The 22,556-nt window shown below is 43.8% G+C and overlaps 1 protein-coding gene and 1 non-coding gene across 4 annotated transcripts in view; one reads left to right on the top strand and one right to left on the bottom strand.

The window, feature by feature from the left end:
- SMYD3 (SET and MYND domain containing 3) overlaps positions 1-22,556 on the top strand; it is a 749,543-nt gene that overhangs the window by 610,980 nt on the left and 116,007 nt on the right. The window lies entirely within an intron of this gene.
- On the bottom strand, positions 809-915 carry LOC138991319 (U6 spliceosomal RNA). The gene has a single exon (XR_011467341.1). It is a non-coding gene; the product is annotated as a U6 spliceosomal RNA (small nuclear RNA).

Genomic DNA, 22,556 nt, shown 5'->3' with positions numbered 1-22,556 from the left:
AACTGATTCAAATGTATTCTTTTTAATGGCTGAGTAATATTCCATTGTGTATATGTACCACAGCTTTTTTATCCATTCATCTGCTGATGGGCATCTAGGTTGCTTCCATGTCCTGGCTATTATAAACAGTGCTGCGATGAACATTGGGGTACACGTGTCTCTTTCCCTTCTGGTTTCCTCAGAGTGTGTATGCCTAGCGGTGGGATTGCTGGATCATAAGGCAGTTCTATTTCCAGTTTTTTAAGGGAATCTCCACACTGTTCTCCATAGTGGCTGTACTAGTTTGCATTCCCACCAACAGTGTAAGAGGGTTCCCTTTTCTCCACACCCTCTCCAGCACTTATTATTTATAGACTTTTGGATCACAGCCATTCTGACTGGTGTGAAATGGTACCTCATAGTGGTTTTGATTTGCATTTCTCTGATAATGAGTAATGTTGAGCATCTTTTCATGTGTTTGTTAGCCATCTGTATGTCTTCTTTGGAGAAATGTCTGTTTAGTTCTTTGGCCCATTTTTTGATTGGGTCATTTATTTTTCTGGAGTTGAGCTGTAGGAGTTGCTTGTATATTTTTGAGATTAGTTGTTTGTCAGTTGCTTCATTTGCTATTATTTTCTCCCAATCTGAAGGCTGTCTTTTCACCTTGCTAATAGTTTCCTTTGATGTGCAGAAGCTTTTAAGGTTAATTAGGTCCCATTTGTTTATTTTTGCTTTTATTTCCAATATTCTGGGAGGTGGGTCATAGAGGATCCTGCTGTGATGTATGTCAGAGAGTGTTTTGCCTATGTTCTCCTCTAGGAGTTTTATAAAAAATATGGAATGCTTCACGAATTTGCGTGTCATCCTTGCGCAGGGGCCATGCTAATCTTCTCTGTATCGTTCCAATTTTAGTATATGTGCTGCCAAAGCGAGCACCCAAACTTTTTTTTAAGACATGATGGTGTTTCCCCTCAAGGGTATCTTCTAAGAACAAAATCTTTCCCATCTGTCTCTTGCTTGGATTCCCAAGAAGCTTACCATTCTGTAAGTTCTGGAACCGATTTGACTCTAATAGTTCCCTAGATATGTGAGATTGGGTGGACAGGGGAGGATTTTTTTTAAAAATCACACATTCTGCCAGTAAAGAAAACTTTTAAAAATCACCCACCATGGGTTTGGGTCATTTCACCTTTATCTACTCATTCACATGACATATGTGTTTAGCAAGCATTTGCTGAGTGCCTGCCTTGTACTCCAAGGCCTAAAAGAAGACCCTGTTAACTGAAGCTCCCAGAAAGCAGGCCAGAACTAGGCAAGAATGAAAAGAGGGTTAAGCCTATTAGGTTGATGCCTGGATTCTTACTGTATTGGGCCATCTGTGTGTGTTGTGATCTCCTGTTGGTTTCCAGGGATAAAGATTTTGAGAGGTCAGAAAGAAGCAGTCCTCCAGGCTTCCCTGGTGGTCCAGTCATTAAGAATTCTCCTACCAGTACAAGGGACACAGGTTCAATTCCAGCTCCTGAAAGATCCCACGTGCCACAGGGCAGCTAAGCCCGTGGGCCACAACTACTGTGCCCACGCCCTAGAGCCCAGGAGCTGCAGCTGCTGAGCCCACGCGCACCTAGTGCCTGAGCTCAGCAAAGAAAGAAGCCGCTGCATATTGATGTTTGACAGAAAACAGCAAAATTCTATAAAGCGATTATCCTTCGATTAAAAAATAAATTAATTGTTTTAAAAAGTCACTGCAATGAAAAGCCTATCCTTCGCAACTAGAGAGTAGTCCTGCTCACTGTGACTAGAGAAAGCAGCAAGAAAGACCCAGCACAGCCAAAAATAAAATTAAATAAATAAACAAACAAGAAAACGAGGCAGTCCTCCTCCCTGGTCCTTCAGGATCAGCACACAAAAAGAAGCAAATTAGTAAACAGGAAATAGAGTTTACTTCTATACCTCAGTCCCAGTATTTTTGTTTGTTTTGTTCTGTTTTTTAAGCATGAAAGTAAAAGTGGCTGAGTCATGTCTGACTCTTTGTGACCCCATGGACTATACAGTCCATGGAATTCTCTAGGCCAGAATAGTGGAGTGGTAGCCTATCCCTTCTCCAGCGGATCTTCCCAACCCAGGAATTGAACCAGGTCTCCCACACTGCAGGCGGATTCTTTGTCAGCTGAGCTATCAGGGAAGCCCTTTTTAAGCATGATAGAGTGGCAAATAGACGGGGTTGGGGGGCGGGGGCAGCTTAAAAATGAAAGGTGGTAGACCATTTTGTTCCTTACCCCAGAAAAAGTGGAAGAGAGCAAAATTATCACAGGATGCCTTGGGTTTCAGACTTTTCTTTGGGTGGTTTCAGGGCTTGAACAAGACAAGTTCATTTCAAGTGCGCCCCTAGTCTTTGTGCTGGGAGCCTGCTGCAGATGTTATCTGGATTGTTCTGAGGTAACCAAATACTATTTTATAGTCGGGAAGAAATAAACTGTTGCCGTAATGCTGTTGGTTTAGCATCTAGGTATCAGGGTTGTACTTAGGAGCAGATGGATTTCTGATGTTATTAACAAAGCTTTTAGGGATTGTCGATGCCCTTTCTACATTTGTCATTTCAGAACTTAAAGACTGAATGGACAGGTTTAAATGTAAAATCACTGATATTGTCCATTAAGGGCAGTGACTGACTATCAGTTTCTCTCTGAAACAATCCCAGTGCCCCTGTGTTAGCAATTAGAGAAGCTTAGTCTTCTCTTTCTGTAAAATATAAACGCTTGAAAACAGTTTGCCTACGTAAGTCCGTCTATTGACTGAGCTTTTCATGCTGCCGTAAGCTCATCCCAATAATTTTTACCCAGGAAAATTACTACTCTTCGCCATCCAGCCTTTCAATTAAGTGTGCTTTGCTATGAGACATAGCATTTAGATTTTTATTAATTTAAACATTTTGTGTCAACAGAAGGTAGATCATTATTAACTGGTACAGTGTGGCGTTTCACAAAATACATACGTGTCATAGAAAAGTAATTAACTTCCTCATTCTATTGCCGAACAGATGTGTATCTGAATAAGAACGGGGCCCCAGGGTGCGCTGGCACATTTATTTATTTATTTTAAGTCATTAAATTGTTGACTCAGAGACCTCATTGCAGGTTTTCCAAACTTTGTTCTCTTTCCCATTGCTACCTCCCACCTCCCTTCCCCCGTTAAAAACAGGTTTAGAGCAATCACCCAAAATGATCAATTCATTTTTGGCTTATTGTAGTCACTGCAAGCTATGGATGGGTTCTCTTTCAGATGAGATAAGGGTCTGATGACTAAGATCGCTGAGAATACAGAGGATAAATGGGGACTTTTGTTGCAAACGTGCGGAAGGTTTAGTGGCAGCTGTTTGAGGCAGCCGGGGGCTGGGCTAATCAACCTGACTGGTGTTCACTGGCCAGCATGCCAAAGTGAGGCCAGTCCAGACCGTGTGACCACACCAGCTCACTGTCACTTCTTTCTTTCCCTCCAGTAACAGCTCTGATACTCTAAGGATGTCTTCTGCTCCATTCTCTCCTACCTGGACTGCTTGCTGAAGGGGTGTGCTAAGTGGTCTGCCTCTTGCTACCCTGCTGCTCCAGAATTTATTTTCTGTGCAGAAACCAGAGGGGTGTTTTTCAGGAGGGACTTCTCATCCACGCCCCATTCACGGGAAGGAGAGATGGAATGATCCTGGTGAGGTCACCGTGTGGCCTCTGCTGCTCACCTTTCTAATTTCAACCCCTTGGCAACGACTTACCAAGCTCTTTGCTGTCTGGGGTCCTTGCACCTGGCTTGCCTGTGCTTGAATCAGTCATCTGTGTCTCTGTGCCTCCCCAGCTCTTTCTTCATCATTCTTCAGCTCAGCCTTCCCTCCTTGGAGAGGCAGTCTTGACTCCCCTGTGAAATAAGGTGCCTCCTTCCGCATTATTCCCTGATGCCTCTCTATCTCCATTAGAGCACAATTACTACATATCATTATTGTTTGTAGTTGCCTGTGTGCTCACTTGTTAAGAAAGTCAGAAGGACTTTATCAGTCTTATTTTCCATGGTGTCCTCAATGCCTAGTATACTGCTGCAATAGTTACAACCGATTGTAACATATTTGTGTGGCATGAATGAATTGGTCAAAAAAATACTGCTATTTGCCTGCTATTGAGCTCAACATTCAGAAAACTAAGATCATGGCATCTGGTCCCATCACTTCATGGGAAATAGATGGGGAAACAGTGGAAACAATGTCAGTCTTTATTTTTGGGGGCTCCAAAATCACTGCAGATGGTGACTGCAGCCATGAAATTAAAAGACGCTTACTCCTTGGAAGGAAAGTTATGACCAACCTAGATAGCATATTCAAAAGCAGAGACATTACTTTGCTAACAAAGGTCCGTTTAGTCAAGGCTATGGTTTTTCCTGTGGTCATGTATGGATGTGAGAGTTGGACTGTGAAGAAAGCTGAGCGCCGAAGAATTGATGCTTTTGAACTGTGGTGTTGGAGAAGACTCTTGCGAGTCCCTTGGACTGCAAGGAGATCCAACCAGTCCATTCTAAAGGAGATCAGTCCTGGGATTTCTTTGGAAGGAATGATGCTAAAGCTGAAACTCCAGTACTTTGGCCACCTCATGCGAAGAGTTGACTCGTTGGAAAAGACTCTGATGCTGGGAGGGATTGGGGGCAGGAGGAGAAGGGGACAACAGAGGATGAGATGGCTGGATGGCATCACTGACTCGATGGACATGAGTCTGAGTGAACTCTGGGAGTTGGTGATGGACAGGGAGGCCTGGCATGCTGCGATTCATGGGGTCACAAAGAGTCAGACACAACTGAGCAACTGAACTGAACTGAAGTTCTACAGGATATGCCAAGTAACTGCATCATTAGAAGCTTTGAAATGACTTTTGCTTGTAAAACAACTTCAAAATAGTGTAAATGATGGGCTTCAGGAAGGAATATTCTCACCTAATTTTCCTCCAAAAGTTTCTAGATTGGAACATGACCTATCGCAGTTCCCAACACCAACGCTTACAAACCTGCATGTAAACCACCCAGAAAGACCGGGTGCATTGCAGTGACCTAGTCATGAGACCCCCTGTCTGAGCCCCTTGCATACTTTCCTCTCAGAAAGCACACATTTCCACCGTGTGTGAAACTAGACTTTATTCACACAGGGTGGTGTGTACCAAGATATGTGATATTTCTAAGCTGATCAGGAGCATAAGGAAACGGCAATCACTCCAGTATTCTTGCCTGGGAAATGCCATGAAAAAGGAGCCTGGTGGGCTACAGTCCATGGGGTTGCAAAGAGTCAGACATGACTTACAACCGCAGGAGCATAAATATTATTCACATTACCCTGTTGGATATCTTCGTTTTTTATAATTAACAAAGTGTAAGAGAGTAGTTTCATAGAGACCTGTAAGCCCAGGACTAGAAAGAACCTTAAAGGCCTTGCCCAACCAAGGCAGGAACCTCTTTGGGGTAATTCCTGCTGGTGGGTATAGAACTCAATGTGAACCCATTTTTGATGGAGATCTTAGCACACTCAGTGTCTTTGGGTAGACCGTTTCACTCCCAGGCAACTGTGATTATCAAGTTAATTAACCTCATGAATTCAAACTTGTCTTTTTAAACTCACATCAGAGTTCTAGTTCTGCTTGGTGGAGCGTGTGCAAGAGTGCATGTGTGCTAAATCAATTCAGTTGTGTCTGACCCCATGGACTGTAGCCTACCAGGCTACCCTGTCAACGGGATTCTCTAGGTGAGAATACTGGAGTGGGTTGCCATGCCCTCCTACAGGGGCTCTTCCTTACCCAGGGATCCAACCCACATCTCTTTCATCTCCTGCATTGGGAAAAGGATGTAGAGAGTAAATAGCATCCTTACTCCACCCATCAGAGTATTGGAGGCAGGTGGAGTAGTACAGGGGGCTTTCCTGGTAGCTCAGCTAGTAAAGAGTCTGCCTTCAATGCAGGAGACCCTGGTTCGATCGCTGGGTTGGGAAGATCCCCTGAGGAGGGCATGGTAACCCACTCCGATATTCTGGCCTGGAGAATCCCATGGACAGAGGAGCCTGGCGGGCAACAGGACTAAGCCCAGTACAGGGTAGCACAGAGCACTCAGGCCATCAGTTAAACAACCAGAAGATCAGTTCCATCTCCATTACTCTCTAGCTACTTGAACTTGAAGATGTTACTTCATCTTTCTCAGCTGCAGTCTTATCTATAAATTGGGGACTGAGTGGTATTTACCTTTTACCTTCTTGAAATGATTTAATGAGGTAAAGCACTTAAAGTAACTAGTTCAATGCTGCTGCTAAGTCGCTTTAGTCATGTCCAACTCTGTGTGACCCCATAGACGGCTTCCCCGTCTGTGGGATTCTCCAGGCAAGAACACTGGAGTGGGTTGCCATTTCCTTCTCCAATGCATGAAGATGAAAAGAGAAAGTGAAGTTGCTCAGTCGTGTCTGACTCTTAGCGACCCCACGGGCTCCTCCGTCCATGGAATTTTCCATAAATCTCAATAAATGTAATTGGCATTTTTTCCCCTGCAGCTAGCCAGATCTCTGAAATTCAGCCTTATGTGTAAAATAAGGAAAAGAATTCCTACCAATGAGTGGTCCAAGGTTGACTTCATTTAGTCCTAAAACATGGTTGATTGGTCAGTCAGACTGGAATCTATACATGCATTCTCATCCTAACCAGATTGCATTATGTTTTCTTAAAAAAAAAAAAAAATCGGTCTATTGAAGTATGATTGACATGCAAAAAGCTGTACATATTTACTGCATACAACTGAATGGATCTAGAGATAAGTACACACCAGTGAAACAGTCACCACAATCTATGCTATAAACATGTCCGTCACCTCCAAAACTTTCCTTTTACTACACTTATTAAGCTTTTGTGAAAGAACACAACATGAGAGCTACCTTCTTAGCAAATTTTAAGTGTACAGTACGGTGTTATTAATGGCAAGCACTATTTTGTAGCATAGATCTCAGCTTTTTATTACCTTGCCCTCAGAACATCATGAAAGACCTAAATACTTGTTGAAGTAGAAATATATGTTATTAGTAATGTTCACCCTGTGTGCTTGTACAGCCTCTGTGAGGAGATGAGTGCAGACTGCAAGGTTTGTTCTTCCTGTTCCCCTGCTGGTATACTCAGGAATACTACTTTATCCTTTGAAGTCTCAGTAAGCATTAGCCAAAGAAAGACACTGAGTTACCTGATGGGAGGGGGCTTATGTGTGTATTATGCACACTTTTATTTTTGCTTGTGTTTTCTTGGGACCTCTTATGCCACCGCTTTGGGCTTCTGCTGCCACTCCCTTTCCTCCAGTTCATCAGAGGAATAATAATTGTTTCATGCTGTCTCTGCAAAGTTCTTTGACTACCCTGGATATTAGTTCACCTGGAATTAAACGTAAGAACTTTCCTTAAGATACCTTGTTCTGCTCTGTCCTGTTTGAGAATAATTTCTCTGGGGAGAAACGAAAGGGGGAGAAACCTTAGAATCATGTAGCTCTGTTCTCTGTGTTATCTGTTGATCTCATACCACTCACCCCAAGCTGTAAATCCCTTCGTGCTTGCTTCCTGCTCACTGAGCCCAGAACCTTTCCTGAAAGCCGCAGTCATTCAGCACTCCCTTCCTTACGGTCTCCTGGGTGACTGCTCCTCTCTGGGACTGTCCTGGGGTTGTCTGCTCTTGTCCACCTTCTGTTATGATACAGCTTGTGTGTGTGTCTGTTTAGCAGTTACTGTGAGGCGGTTGCCATGCTGAGCACTTTACACGCCCTGTATTTTGTTTAGTCCTGATGCTAGCTGTGTAAGGTCGATTCTGTAGTTCTGTTTCCTGTTGGGAAATGCTCAACAGCTACTTTAGCATCACGCTCTCAGATTTTGTTCAGGATGGGGAAGTGGTGCCATGGTACGAATAGAAATGGGTACAGCAAATGTGAACTTAAATGATTATCAAAAATTTTACAAGCTTACAGTTTCCCAATAGTTTAATGATGAATGTGCCCTCATTATCAAGACTATAGGTGCTTTGTTGTAAAATGAAAACACATTAAAAATGGGAGTGGAGACATGGGAAAGTGGTTCTAATATCTGTTATGAGCATCATGAAACCTAGATGACAGAAGTGTCACTGGTCTTCCTGGAGGTTAAACAAATGTGTGTTGGTTTCTTGGCTGAATTGTAGTTGGAGCAAAGAAAGGTTATTTATCTGCTCATGTGAAAACCTCACCATGACTGGCTTCCCCTCCTCCCCGTCCAACTTCATGTTTATTTCACCTCCTCTTCTGCCATCCCTGCCCCCATGGAGGAACAATAGGTCCGAGTTTGGCGCAAAGTCAGAGACTTGGTATTCCTTAAAGCACGTTCCTTCTGGTGCAGGCGTGGGCATGGGGGCCTCTGCTCTTACACATTTCTAGTGAGGCAGGAAGTGGGCGTTCTGTGGATGCCTTGGTTGGTGGTTGGTAGTTTAGTCGCTTAGTTGTGTCCGATTCTTTTGTTACCCCGTGGACTGTAGCCCACCAGGCTCCTCTATTCGTGGGGTTTCCCAGGCAATAATACTGGTGTGAGTTGCCATTTCTTCCTCTAGGGGATCTTCCTGACCCAGGGATTGAACCTGAGGCTCCTTCATCGGCAGGCAGAATCCTTTATTGTTGAGCCACCTGAGAAGCCCCTGTAGATGCCTAGAGTGAACTAAAGCCCCTGATAGATATAAAACTGGCATGTCCCACAGAGTCATCTCCCACTGGTGATGAAAAGCAGGTTCCCTCACGTGTGAATGAGAAGTCTCTGAGAACTCTCTGAATGAGGTTCTGTCTACACTTGTACAGAGCAAGAGGGATATTTCACATTTGTCTACTTCCAGAAGGGAATTCCACACCTATTTTAATTGATGATGAGCATTGAGTAATATTAAAATCTTACTTTCAAGTAATCTAGGAAGTTAAACAAATAGTAAATTAGCAATGTTAAAGGAAAATAACTGGGGCTGTGTACTTTGACCCATTGAGTATGACTCACAAAGAAAATAAAAACTGATTAAGACATCATGATTTTATAAATCCTCTATAACTGGCATCATAGCATTCCCTGGGGCAAGAGGTATGAAAAGAGGATTAGGTTCTCTTGTATACACCCAAAATGTCGTTTGGACACCCAGAATTTGATAGGGTCCTTATCAGACATCAGCGTTCAGACTATACCTATACCTGTACTAGTTGGGGCAGAATTGAGATTTGACATTGCCCACAAACCGGGTCCACCTGAAAGATACTCATGGTTCAGGAGATTCAGTGGGTATTCTTTGGAAGCAGGAGTATGCTGAGTATATGCTGCAGCGTGTTTCCGGTTTTACCCAGGATTTCCAGCGTGCCCTCCATGAGATCACTTGTCCCTTTCTGTGCCTCTTTCTCTTCCTGTGAAGTGGGGACCTCTCTGGTCATTGTCTGGTAATGTTTATGAAGCCCCATCAGACTTTTGTCTGGAAGGCTCTGTTAACAGTAATGCCTGCTTGGTTTATGAGATGCTTACAGGAAAATGGAGGTGGGGGTGGGGTACCGAACATAGCCGGTGCTTTTATCTTTGACATTATAAAAAGGTCCCCTGGCCAAGGGCCAGATTGGAGTTTCCTGGAACATAAAATGCAGATGTGTGCTTTTATGCCAGGGAACGCTCACCATAACTTCGGCCAGCACTTCACTTCCAAGATAGGCACGGTTGCTAGGGAGAGCATCTGGGTCCTGGTGATTTTGTAAAGGGTCTCTTGTCGGTTTGAGGTAGGGGAAAAAAAAGTTGAACTGTGGTCACCTCCTCTCCCAGACCTTAGAAGGAGTGGTCTCTCTGCTAGACCCTCAGCTTATGAGTAATGCCCTCTGGAATGACCCTCCCCACCCCAATTCCTGCCAGCTTCCAGGAACAGAGCTCTTTATGAATTAATTCACAGACAAGAGAATTATTTTAGAAGAACTGGAGGAGCGCTGGCTTTTTTCCACTGGGAGACAAATGCAATTCTGGGCTCTTTATTTCTGAAAATATGACTGAGATATTAAAGATAATTCTTCCCCTCAAATTGGGACATTTCTTTGGAACATCTGCCTGTGTGGCACAGTCTGTCGATTTCAGTCCTGCCTTACAAGGTGTTAGTAAGAATTGGTGAATTTGTGCAAGCCAGCTCTGAAAAGGTAGGGGGTACTAATGAAAAGTGCATTAACTGGGGTTAAGGGACAGATTCTGATGTCACATTAAATCATTTCCTTTGGTTGCCCTTATGATTACCTCCTAAAAGAGTACATCTAGACTTCTGTTCAGGACTCATTATCTGAAATTGTTAGTGTGAGCCCCAACTAAATTACTCCCTAAGTCTGAGAGTTAGTCAGTCGTGTCTGACTCTTTGTGTCCCCATGGACTGTAGCCCGCCAGGCTCCTTTGTCCATGGGATTCTCCAGGCAAGAATACTGGAGTGGGTTTCCATTTACTTCTCCAGGGCATCTTCCCGACCCAGGGTCTCCCACATTTCAGGCAGATTCTTAACCATCTGAGCCACCAGGGAAGCCCCCAGTTTGAGATCACAGATGAAACAATCTGATGTACTTGCTTTAGGAGATAAGCAAATGCCATGTTCTCGTGTGAGTTTGGAATGTTCCCAACACTAATCATTATACATACAAGTGTTCAGGGAGATGTGTGGATTAAATAGTCACTGTCAAGTTCTGGGTTTGGTAGAGGGCTCTACTGGGTTGGGTCTAGTCTTTGCTCAGTCCTCTGCATACTTTGTCTGCTCTGACTGGTATATTTTATAGTGAGAAAAATCAGCTTAAAATAGAATGAAGGAAAAAAATAGGATGAAGGTGTTTGTAACCTGTTGTACAACCACAAATTTCAAAGTCTTACCCTTCTGAATTTCAGGTCTCTTCCTTCAGACACCACAGACACAGGTGACTAATGGAGTGGAATGATAGGTTTCCATCTCCATGGTAACTTTAATCAGGTTCTCACCTGGGGAAGCTGAACCAGGAAGCACTGTTAGCCGCCAGGGTACACAGCTGGCCAGCAGCAGAGCTGGGCTTGGGGCTCCAGCCTCCTTGTTTCCATTTCACGGTGCTGCCTGTCACACACTCCCTTACGCCCATTGTTCATCTTATTTATAACTGTCTTTGGAAGAGCCTCATTTAGTTCATTGTAACTGCCGCTCTTAGAACATTGCCCCTATACTTAACTTGGGTCTGTTCAGCTGCAATTTCAAGCATCTTCCTCTGTTTGCAGAGGAAAGTGAAAGCAGCTATTCCTAAAGAAGGAATGATGAGATGGAGGTGTAGCAGACAGAGGTGAGGGCTGTTGTTTGTGTCTCCCTTAAATAACACCTGCCCTGAGATTTGGGGGTATGCTTTACCTTAATGAGGGTTGCCATTTGGACAATTTTTCCTGTAAGATAATTTGCGTTTTTCCCAGTCTCAAACCTTCCTCCTTGTGGTGGTTATATGACAGGATTGGCAGGACTCTGCTAGGAATTGCAACAAATTCTGCTTAAGTGTGCTTTTGCAAACAGAGCCAGTAGCCTTCTGCTTCAGATAACCCCATTATATACTCTCAAGAACGTGTCTTTTTTGTGGGAGAGGTGTCTGCTACTTCAGTGTCTTCATGCAATCTTTACTTGCCTTTGCATATCAGCTAGTCATGCTAGTTTTTCACATGTGCATACACGCGTGCTCAGTCCTGTCCGACTCTTTGCGACCCCATGGACTCAGCCCTCCAGGCTCCTCTGTCCACAAAATTTTCCAGGCAAGAATACTGGAGTGGGTTGCTATTTCCTTCTTCATGGAATCTTCCTGAACCAGGGATGAAACCCATGGCTCTTGCGTCTCCTGCATTGGCAGGTGGATTCTTTTCCACTGTGCCCCCTGGGAAGCCAGTTTTTCACACATGGTGTCATTAAAGGCAGATTTCCAGCAAGCACCACTGACATAGGTAGGCTTTCAAACTCCCCCAAGTGTGTGGATGCTGTTTTTTTATTTTCTGTAAATTGACATGATTTTATATAAGCAAATGAGTTTAATTCTCGGAGAAGGAGTTTTAGTCGCAGTGGTGGGAACACCGAGCACAGAGGGAGGGGAGCTGTTAAGGTCACAGCTGGGAAAGGCCAGTGGTTCTTAGTCACACTCAAGGCTTTGATCACTTTCCTAGAAGCCCTGAAGGGGCATGCCCCTTCCTTCTGGCAACTCTGTGTTCCTGTACGTGTAACCTTGACCTTGCAGTTGGTCGCAGTGTATGGCCTTGTGGAAATCTGTAGCTGCAGTAGAGTTATGGCAAATCGAATGAAACAGGCATTGGCAAATGCTGACAGCAGCAGTGGGAACAGGATCAGTGGAGGTGAAGTGGACGGCGCTGCCGTGGGCCCAGGTGGTCTCATGAACCTTCTCTTCAGCATCAGCGCTTGTTTGGACTGGGCTTAGTGCTCCTAGTTGCCCAAATGCTCCTCACCTGGATCCAAGCCAGTGACAGGACTGGCTATCTGGAGGAGGCCTGCCAACCTGAGAAGAAGACCTCTCTTCTGGGGTCAGCCAGCTTGGGGGCCACAAGGGGGCAGGAGGCTAGAGCTTCGGTCAGGCTCTTGGAGATGCAGAGTTTCGAGCCTGGCTGTAGATTCTTGGTGCACATCCCTTGCAGGCACTGAGATTTCAGCATTTTATGAAGAAGATGAAAGAAAGAAACTTTGCAAGGTGATTGTTCTCCATGCATATCTGAATGACATCCTTTTCATATGCATCAGTGTGACCCGTAGCTACAGTTAGCACGGAACCCAGTGGAAGATATACAGGGGATTGTGCCTGTGGAGGGCATAGGTTCTTGATGCATGAGAGGAGTTTGTCTGGATGACTCAGTTGAGGAAGAGTCTTCCAGGCAGAGGGAATGAAATACACAGAGATGTGGGGGTGAGCCCAGTGGTTCTTGATTACATTGTAATTTTCTCCCTCCTTCATGAGGGTGAGACTTTTTCTCCCTCCCACCAACAAAACAGACTCCAGTCAGACCCCTGATTTCTAGGATGGGAAGTGAAAACTCAGGGCATGATGCCATTCATGACATTAGTGCATCTAGTAAAGGTTAGAATGTGTATCCACTCAGGATTGTTACCACTGAAAAACTTAGCTTTAGCTAGATTAAATATCTTGCCAATATCACTCAGCTATGGAGTGAAATTCATTTTAGGACTAAATCCAGTGTTCCTTTCACTAAGTTCTAATTATTGTGTACCGTTGCTTGTTAATTGCTAATTAGAACATTCTGCAAGTTGAGCATGCTTCACTGAGAGAACATTCTTTTTCTTCTTCTCTGTCCATAATGCCCACTGACTGGTTTGTGGTTGATATGAATAAGAGTGAATGCTCTATTTTTAACCATGTTTCCACTTTATGAAAGAGCTATTTTTCCCCTCAAGTTAAATCTGAAATGTTTTCAGTTTGTTTTTTTTTTTTTAAAGAGGTGGAAATTGGTTCCTGTAGAGCTGTTTCCTGTGGATCATAAAGATTTTGAATGATGTTGTATATTAATCTATTGAGTGAGTGAGTGAGTGAGTGAAACTTGCTCAGTTGTGTCTGACTCTTTGCAACCCCATGGACTGTACCCAGCCAGCCTTATCTGTCCATGGAATTTTCCAGGCCAGAATACTGGCATGGGTAGCTGTTCCCTTTTCCAGGGGATCTTCCCAACCCAGATATTGAATGCAGGTCTCCCATATTGCACTTGGACTCTACCATTTGAACCACCAGGGAAGCCCATATTAATCTATTAGTCTCAGTATATTATTTATGAACCAGAGGACCTCAGTAAAAAGCACTGCAAATTAAACTTTGTTTCTCCCATAATTTTGATTTCAGGACTTTCCAATTTCTCTCCTAAGTGCAGACACTATATTTGAGCCTCATTTTGCTGTAGAAACAAAACAGACCACAAAAAACTTCTTCTTTTAAGACGCTAGAATTATTGAATTACTGGAAAAGTTTATGTGTTCAGTAATTTTATTGCCCATCCTGTACTCATCTCTCTTCAATCCAATCTAATTAGAGTTTGCATGAGGATTGGATAACAGGAAGTACAGAGAAGCAGATTGCCTTTCTCCTTTTCCTCTTAATGTGAACCATCTGAAATTAACCCAGTGCAAGAGTTTCAACATCAAATGCTTGTGAGCCAAGTGAACACATCTGTGTAAGTGTTCCAGATGCAGAGTAGGTCTGGATGGCTGCCTCTGATGTTTGAACCTGATAGAGCCACTGGCCACTTCCCCAAGGATGTGCTCAACCAGTCCTGCTGGATTCCAGCTTTACTCTATTAAAGAGACTCAGATTTCCAAATCTATCGGGGACCACTGGCAGCTGGCAGGGATGCTGCCTACCCTGAAACCCAGAGGAAGCATTTGGCCAACCGAATGCAACTGTGTGGACTGACACCCTTTGATGTAGTGGATTGTCTCGTATCATCTGGTACCTATTTTTTACTCTTAAGGGAAAAACTTTTATTTGTTGAGCAGCTTTGCATGGGGGAAATTGGATGGCTTTGCTGATCCATCCATGGATAGTTGAGGGCAGGGGCCTGTCTGCCAACTGAGTGGCAGGAGGCTCGGGGTGATGTTGGAGGTAGAAGCCAGGGGAGTCAACAGAGCTCGCTTGGAAACAGTCTTGATGCTGCTGTCTGGGAACACAGGTCGTGAGCCTGTGTGGAATTCCGTATGCTGGGGTAGAGGTCACCTTTAGGTTCTAGACGGATATCTAGTCATTTGGTAAATACCAACAGTTCCAGTAAGAACATGCCATTTTCCAACATAACTGTGACATAGTAGTATTAGAAATAAGTCAAGATAGAAATACGGAGGAAAGAGAATAATCTTCTGTTTCCTCGGCTGAGATTGTCCTTGTTGTTGCAGAATTAAGGTATTTTGTTCTTTTATTTTTGTAGTTTAAAAAAATGTATTTATTCATTTTTGGCTGTGCTGGGTCTTCGCAGCTGTTCTCGGGCTTTCTCTAGCTGTGGCGAGCAGGGGCAGCTCTCTAGCTGTGGCACGCAGGCTTCTCATTGCTGTGGCTTCTCTCGTTGTGGAGCCCAGACTCTAGGGCGCAGGCTCAGTAGTTGTGATGCAAGTGGGCTTAGTTGCCCCACAGCATGAGGGATCTTCTCAGACTGGGGATCGAACCCATGTTGATTCGTAACCACTGGATCACCAAGGAAGTCCAAGTTATTTTATTCTTCTAATACTGTTACCTGTGGATTGTAGATGTTTCCTCTCTCTGCATTCATTTACTCTGTCACCAGACACTTACTGAATAACTCGATGGCACGGGGAATAGATATGATTAGGTCCAGGTCCCTCAAGGAGTTCTGAGCTAACTGAGGAAACATTAGATCATTAATGACACCTTGGCACTAAGAGAGAGGTTTGCACGGTTTCCCTGGTGGCTCAGTGGTAAAGAATCCGCCTGCCAGTGCAGGAGGCATAAGTTTGATCTATGAACCAGGAAGATCTCAAATGCCACAAGGCAGCTAACCCCGGTGGGGTGGGGCCACAACTACCGAGCCTACACGCCCTGGAGCCCATCCTCCACAAGAGAGGTCACTGCAATGAGAAGCCTGCACACCAGGAGAGAATAACCTCGGCTTGCCGCAACTAGAGAAAGCCGGCACAGCAATACAGACCCAGCGCAGCCAAAAATAAATAAATGAATAAATAAACAAAATTATTATTATTATTATTTTTTTTTTAAAGAGAGGTTTGCAGAGCGGCTATGATGCTTCAGGAGGGCTGGGCTGCCTCAGAGGGTGGATAGACAAGATTTCCTAACTAAGAACATTTGAGACTGTCTCCTAAAGGACAAATGGGAAGAAAGCTGGAGAAATGAATGGAAATGGCAATCTAAGACTCTTTGCAACCCCATGGACTGTAGTCCGCCATGGGATTCTCCAGGCAAGCATACTGGAGTGGGTTGCCATTTTCTTCTCCGGAGATCTTCCTGACTTCAATCAAACCCACATCTCTAATGTCTCGTGCATTGGCAGATGGGTTCTTTACCACTAGCGCCAACTGGGAAGTGGCAAGGAAAGAGCAGAAAACTCCAATCCTAGTCCTGACAGAATCCAAAGGGCAAAGATTCCACTTGGAAGAGTAGGTGTACTGGCAGTAAGATGGAGCCAGGGGATGGGTCAGATTTGGGATGGGGCTGGGAGAGAAAAGAATGGGAATGAATGAGAAAGAATCAAATATCAAGAGCAATAATTCAAATTGTGGAGGAGTTTGTACCTGGCCGCTGAGAGGGCAGGGGCAGATAGAGGAGCTTGAGTAGTTGAAGGGAGAAATTCAGGAGATTCATTCCCACCCAGATTCTGAGAACAGCTGGCACAGTCCTGCCTTAGATGAACTATTTCCATGTTTTTATTGTTTAAAATGGAGTCGCTTTTTAAGGACTCTTCTGGAGCTGTGTGGGGGAGTGGTCACCAGAAGAGCCTAACTAGCTCTGCAGTGCTCTAGGCTCTAAAGTGGTCGGGTGGTCATGAGACCAGCTTCTTGTTTTACTGGTGAGGAAGCTGGGGGCAGACAAAGGAGGCTGTCACAGGGACACACAGGGGTGCTGTTGGGGCTGGAACCTACACGTTCTGAATTTTCTTCATCACTTCCCAGCAGAGAGAACCTTCTTCAGAGTCCTTCTGCTTATAGTCTGAGTTATGTTGATCATTTGTAGAACACTCAGCAATACTACATTTGATTTTAAAACACACACACACATATATAATGTATAATATAATATATATTTTATATATAAAATATTCTCACACCACTGAAAACAAATTTCAGGACTCATTCATTCAAGCCCCTTTTACAAGGTAAAGCTGAAATTTGAAAAAGAATTAAAACTTTTTTTTTCCTAAATGACAGCAAACATCTTTGATACATTTGGATAAGAAATGATGAAATAAATTTACTAATTTCATATCTCAGGGGCTGGGAAAAGAGCACACTAATTTACCCCTATTTGCAAATTGAAAAAGGAGAAGATTTAAGTTCCACTTCCCTAAGTAGTCTCTCTGTGTATATATGTTACACACATACACGCACACACACCCCTTTGAATGGTCTCCTCCTGACTGGCCCCATTTTAGGGGCAGTTATGGGAGAATGGAATTGGGAGGGTCAGGGCATGGCAGTTGGGAACCTGAAAGTGGAGATTGTCACCATGGTGAAACACTCCAGGTGTGGATGGTTAGCTGTTAGTGAATGTCTAGCTCCAATATATAGCGCTCCCTAGGGCTATTGTTTCTGAATGTTTGGAAACAATTTCCAAGCTTGCCTGCTCTTCTATTAAGTAAATAAAGCCAAAGGCTCAACCCAAAGAACAGTTAATCAGATAATGGTGGGGATTTAGTTGCGAATATAATTCCCATGTGAGATTGTTCTGCCTTGGGCCATGGTCTCACTCTGCTTGGTGAAAGAATAGCTCCCACTGTGGGTTCCATGCTGGAGGAGTCCATTGCCTTTTCCAAGTGCTAAGACTAGGAAGATCATAGGACTTGATCTATGATCAATTAAATTAAATTGAGTGAGTTGAATATATGTTCAACTTACTGTCTCACAGACATGAGTTTCACCTTTTAAGCAAGCCTAGGAAAACAGCAAATTCAAATTAAACATGAAGATGGTGGAAAGAGCATGGGCTCTGGAGCCAGCCAGACTTGGATTTGAACCTTACCTCTGGCAATTCGATGTAGAAGGGACATTTGTAGTGGTTACTTAAGCTTTAGGACTATCTTGTGCCACCTGTGTAAATTATAGGTATTGATGCCCTATAGGGATGGTGAGAGGAATAAAAAAGACATGTAAGAGCTATTCCGATTGTTATCATATAAATGTTCGTTTTCTCCTTCCAGAGCCATTCTGCAGATAAAGTTTAAGTAAGCTTTTGTTCCATACAGGGTTCTGTGCTAGGTATTTGGGAGAATCAAAGAGGTAAAGAACCTGCCTGCAATATAGGGAAACCCGGGTTCAATTCCTGGGTCGGGAAGATCCCCTGGAGAAGGAAATGGCAACTCACTCCAGTGTTCTTGCCTGGGAAATCCCATGGACACAGGAGCCTGGCGGACTACAGTCCATGGGGTCACAAAGAGTCCAACTTGCCTGAGCAACTGACACTTTCACTTATCTTTGAAATGAGGATGATGTGACATGCACACAAATGACGGCCCAGGAACTGTAACTGCACTGGCCTCCTGTCGCTCCTGGAACATTCAGGCCTCACCTGCGTCTGTACTGTGGGACTCACTGTTCACTGTCCCTAGAATTCTTGTCTCTGCTCCTCACCTCCTCCTCCACTCATGAGTCATCTCAGCAATGCCTTTCCTGATCACCCTAAACTCCCTGGGACCAGTGTTCCCCTTCCCTCTTTCCTGTTTGTTTCTCTTTCTGACAAATATATTTTTTACGTGTGTGTGTATATTCTGTCATACACAGAGCTCCTCCTCCCTCCTCATTGTAAACACTGTGATTGTCTAATGTCTTTTACTTTTCTCAGTCAGTTCAGTCACTCAGTTATGTCCGACTCTTTGCGACCCCATGAACCGCAGCAAGCCAGGCCTCACTGTCAATCACCAACTCCTGAAGTTTACCCAAACTCATGTCCATTGAGTTGGTGATGCCATCCAACCATCTCATCCTCTGGTGTCCCCTTCTCCCGCCCTCAATCTTTCCCAGCATCAGGGTCTTTTCAAATGAGTCAGCTCTTTGCATCAGGTGGCCAAAGTATTGGAGTTTCAGCTTCAACATCAGTCCTTCCAATTAACACCCAGGACTGATCTCCTTTAGGATGGACTGGTTGGATCTCCTTGCAGTCCAAGGGACTCTCAAGAGTCTTCTCCAACACCACAGTTCAAAAGCATCAATTCTTCAGTGCTCAGCTTTCTTTATAGTCCAACTCTCACATCCATACGTGACCACTGGAAAAACCTAGCCTTGACTAGATGGGCCTTTGTTGACAAAGTAATGTCTCTACTTTTTAATATGCTGTCTAGGTTGGTCATAACTTTTCTTCCAAGGAGTAAGCATCTTTTAATTTCATGGCTGCAGTCACCATCTGCAGTGATTTTGGAGCCCAGAAAAATAAAATCAGCCACTGTTTCCACTGTTTCCCCATCTATTTCCCATGAAGTGGTGGGACCAGATGCCACGATCTTCGTTTTCTGAATGTTGAGCTTTAAGCCAACTTTTTTCACTCTCCTCTTTCACTTTCATCAAGAGGCTCTTTAGTTCTTCTTCACTGTCTGCCATTAGGGTGGTGTCATCTGCATATCAGAGGTTATTGATATTTCTCCCGGCAATCTTGATTCCAGCTTGTGCTTCATCCAGCCCAGCGTTTCTCATGATGTACTCTACATAAGAGTTAAATAAGCAGGGTGATAATATACAGCCTTGACGTACTCCTCTTCCTATTTGGAACCAGTCTGTTGTTCCATGTCCACTTCTGACTGTTGCTTCCTGACCTGCATATAGGTTTCTCAAGAGACAGGTCAGGTGGTCTGGTATTCCCATCTCTTGAAGAATTTTCCACAGTTTATTGTGATCCACACAGTCAAAGGCTTGGCGTAGTCAATAAAGCAGAAATAGATGTTTTTCTGGAACTCTCTTGCTTTTTCGATGATCCAGCAGATGTTGGTAATTTGATCTCTGGTTCCTCTGCCTAAATCCAGCTTGAACATCAGGAAGTTCATGGTTCACATATTGCTGAAGCCTGGCTTGGAGAATTTTGAGCATTACTTTACTAGCGTGTGAAATGAGTACAATTGTGCTGTAGTTTGAGCATTCTTTGGCATTGCCTTTCTTTGGGATTGGAATGAAAACTGACCTTTTCCAGTCCTGTGGCCACTGCTGAGTTTTCCACGTTTGCTAGCATATTGAGAGCAGCACTTTCACAGCATCATCTTTTAGATCTGAAATAGCTCAACTGGAATTCCATCACCTCCACTAACTTTGTTCGTAGTGATGCTTCCTAAGGCCCACTTGACTTCACATTCCAGGATGTCTAACTCTAGGTGAGTGATCACACAATCATTGATTATTTGGGTCCTGAAGATCTTTTTTGTACAGTTCTTCTGTGTATTCTTGCCACTTCTTCATGTCTTCTGCTTCTGTTAGGTCCGTACCATTTCTGTCCTTTATTGAGCCCATCTTTGCATGAAATATTCCCTTGGTATCTCTAATTTTCTTGAAGAGATCTCTAGTCTTTCCCATTCTATTGTTTTCCTCCATTTCTTTGCATTGTTCACTTAGGAAGGCTTTCTTATCTCTCTATGCTATTCTTTGGAACTCTGCATTCAAATGGGTATATCTTTCCTTTTCTCCTTTGGTTTTCACTTCCCTTCTTCTCACAGCTATTTGTAAGGCCTCCTCAGACAGCCATTTTGCTTTTTTGCATTTTGTTTTCTTGGGGATGGTCTTGATTTCTGTCTCCTATACAATGTCACGAACCTCCGTCCATAGTTCATCAGGCACTCTATCAGATCTAGTTCCTTAAATCTATTTCTCACTTTCACTGTATAATCATAAGGGATTTGATTTAGGTCATACCTGAATGGTCTAGTGGTTTTCCCCACTTTGTTCAATTTCAGTCTGAATTTGGCAATAAGGAGTTCATGATCTGAGCCACAGTCAGCTCCCAGTCTTGTTTTTGCTGATTATATAGAGCTTCTCCATCTTTGGCTGCAAAGGATATAATCAGTCTAATTTTGGTGTTGACCATCTGGCGATGTCCATGTGGTGATGTCTATGATGTCCATCTGGTGAAGTCTATGATGGAGTAGCCATCATAGTCAAGAAGAGTCTGAAATGCAGTACTTGGATGCAATCTCAAAAATGACAGAATGATCTCTGTTCATTTCCAAGGCAAACCATTCAATATCACAGTAATCCAAGTCTATGCCCCAAACAGTAATGCTGAAGAAGCTGAAGTTGAATAGTTTTATGAAGACCTACAAGACCTTTTGAAACTAACGCCCAAAAAAGATGTCCTTTTCATTATAGGGGACTGGAATGCAAAAGTAGGAAGTCAAGAAACACCTGGAGTAACAGGCAAATTTGGCCTTGGAGTACAAAATGAAGCAGGGCAAAAAGCTAATAGAGTTTTGCCAAGTGAACACACTGGTCATAGCAAACACCCTCTTCCAACAACGCAAGAGAAGGCTATACACATGGACATCACCAAATGGTCAACACCAAAATCAGATTTACTTCTCTATCCTAGAGCAATGCCTACAGCACTCAGTAGATACTAATTGAATAGGTGAGTGATCAAATTAATTACCTTCAGATACTGAGAGGGTGGGCTTCCCAGGTGGCACTAGTGGTAAGGAACCTGCCTGCCAATGTAGGTGGTACAAGAGATGTTGGGTCAGGAAGATCCCCTGGAGGAGGGCATAACAACCCACTCCAGTATTCTTGCCTGGAGGATCCCATGGACAGAGGAGCCTGCTGGGCTACAGTCCATAGCGTTGCAAAGAGTCCAGCACTACTGATGCAACTTAGGACCCTCACAGGCACTGGGAGGGCATGTGCCAAACTCCAGTGGTCACAAAAGCAGAAGTATGTCGTGGACTGTATTCATTTCCTGTGGCTGCTCTAACAAATTGTCATAAAATTAGTGACTTAGCACAAACTTCTTATTTATAGTCTATGGATCAGAAGCCTGACATGAGCCTCATTTGGCTAAAATCAAGGTCTTGGCAGGGCTACCCTCTTTCTGGAGGCTCCAAGCTACAATCCGTTTCCCTGACCTCCAACTTCTGGAAGCTGCCTGTACTCCTTGACCTGAGGGGCCCTTCCTCCATCTTCCAGGCCAGCAAAGGCAGGTTGAGTCCTCCTCACATTGCATTGCTCTGACCTCTTTTGCCTCTTTCCACTTTTAAAGACCCTTGTGATTCCACTGGCTCCACCTGGGTGGGCCAGGATGATTTCTTTAAAGTCAGCTTGCAACTTAATTCCTGTTTGCCATGTAAGCTAACATATTCACAGGTTCAGAGGATCAGGATGTGGACTTCTTTGGGGATCCATTTTTCTCCCTACCATAAGGACTAACAAGTGAGACATTTTGCTTAGAGCCTAAGGTTTCACTGCCAGTAGTGAAATAGAAAACAAAAATTTAATCAAGAATGGTCATGGTTGTCAAGATTTAATATGTGGTCTTATATGGGAGGCACTGGGAAGTTACTCAGGGCTCTGGAGTCATGTGTTGGAACTGAGGCTTCAGGAGATGAAGATGGACTTAGAGCAAGTATTTGGAGGGAGATTGATGTTTACCTCTTTAAAAGCAATTGAGTTTTTATTTCCCTCCTGTACATACAGAAAGCTAGGTTCTTATTTAGAATCTCCTAAACAAAGCAGAGTCCATTTTTAAAAACCATCCTGTCATTTCACACATGTGTAGAGCACATATATAGAGAGACTCATAAAGCCCTGTTCACAGACACACTCTCTCACACACACACACACACACACACACACACATTTCCTCATACATAGCCCCTCTGCTTCTCT

Source organism: Bos mutus, chromosome 16, assembly GCF_027580195.1.
Source record: "Bos mutus isolate GX-2022 chromosome 16, NWIPB_WYAK_1.1, whole genome shotgun sequence".
NCBI classification, from domain to species: domain Eukaryota; kingdom Metazoa; phylum Chordata; class Mammalia; order Artiodactyla; family Bovidae; genus Bos; species Bos mutus.
This window is presented reverse-complemented; position numbering and strand designations above follow the sequence as displayed.